The sequence below is a fragment of the Stegastes partitus genome, unplaced genomic scaffold (genome assembly GCF_000690725.1).
Source record: "Stegastes partitus isolate 25-593 unplaced genomic scaffold, Stegastes_partitus-1.0.2 Scaffold3068, whole genome shotgun sequence".
In the NCBI taxonomy this organism is placed as follows: Eukaryota; Metazoa; Chordata; class Actinopteri; family Pomacentridae; genus Stegastes; species Stegastes partitus.
In genome coordinates, this window is record NW_007580799.1 from 1 (window position 1) to 984 (window position 984).

The 984-nt window shown below is 38.2% G+C and overlaps 1 long non-coding RNA gene across 1 annotated transcript; it reads right to left on the reverse strand.

Moving 5' to 3' along the window:
- Nucleotides 1–682: 682 nt before the first annotated feature.
- On the reverse strand, nucleotides 683–978 carry LOC103375840 (uncharacterized). The gene is made up of 2 exons (XR_521260.1): nucleotides 875–978; nucleotides 683–783 (listed from the first exon to the last, which is right to left on the reverse strand). It is a non-coding gene; the product is annotated as an uncharacterized LOC103375840 (long non-coding RNA).
- Between the last annotated feature and the right edge of the window lie 6 nt (nucleotides 979–984).

Sequence of the window (984 nt, forward strand, 5' to 3'; positions counted from 1 at the left end):
TGCTTTGAACATGTGCATCAAAGTCCAGTTTGCCTGGGACACTCAAAGCTCAATCGCCTGCATCAGCAGAAATTCAACGTATCATAATTTATTTCACTTTGTCTTGTATTTTTGTACTGCAATTTCAAGCACAGGTACAATTTTCGTCATATGACATCCTAAAGATCACGCCTATGTCAAAATTGGGTCATTCATTTCCTCCATTGGAGGACAGGAAGCCATCATACGCCCCCTATTGGAAACTGAGAAAATTACATGAAATTGTTCCCTTGGCCAAAAATGGACAAATGACACAATCTGGTAGAAAACATTCAAAACTACAATTTTGAAGTACTGAGTTTAAAATGAAAGCAATTTGACCGAACTTGTATGATTTAGAACTGGGAATAATAAGGTATTAAAACATGTAGTTTTCATGGGTTTCAACTGGCCAAAAGTGGCCACGAAAGAGCCAAGTGGTACAACTGTATGTATACAGTATATACTTAATAGATTTAAAGAGCTGAAATTGAAAATCAAACAATCTGAACAGTATCTAGTCCCTTGGGAAACTCCATTTCATTTGCATTAACACAGCTAAAATGGTCAAAGAAAACAAAGTGAAGTGGACACAAAATGCCAGCAGAGAGATCAGAGGGTTAAACCTCTCCACAGATTCATATAATCAATAATAGAAACGTACCTGTGTCTTCACATATGTGCTCTTATACACGTTCTTTATGTCTTTCTTGACTTCTGAACACGCTTCATCAATTTGGGTGAGAACAGCCAGTTGGGGAATCCCTGCGAGTTCAGAGCATATCAGAATCAATCAAGATAATATCTGCCAGCTCACTTAACTGAATTAAGTCTAATAACTGCCTCTAACTCTTACCTAGATCACGAGCTGCAAGTCGGACTTCCCTCATCTTTGTCATGGTTTCAGGAGGCATCAAACTTAATGTGTTGGCAGAAACCACACAAACCAGAACATGGACTTTGTCA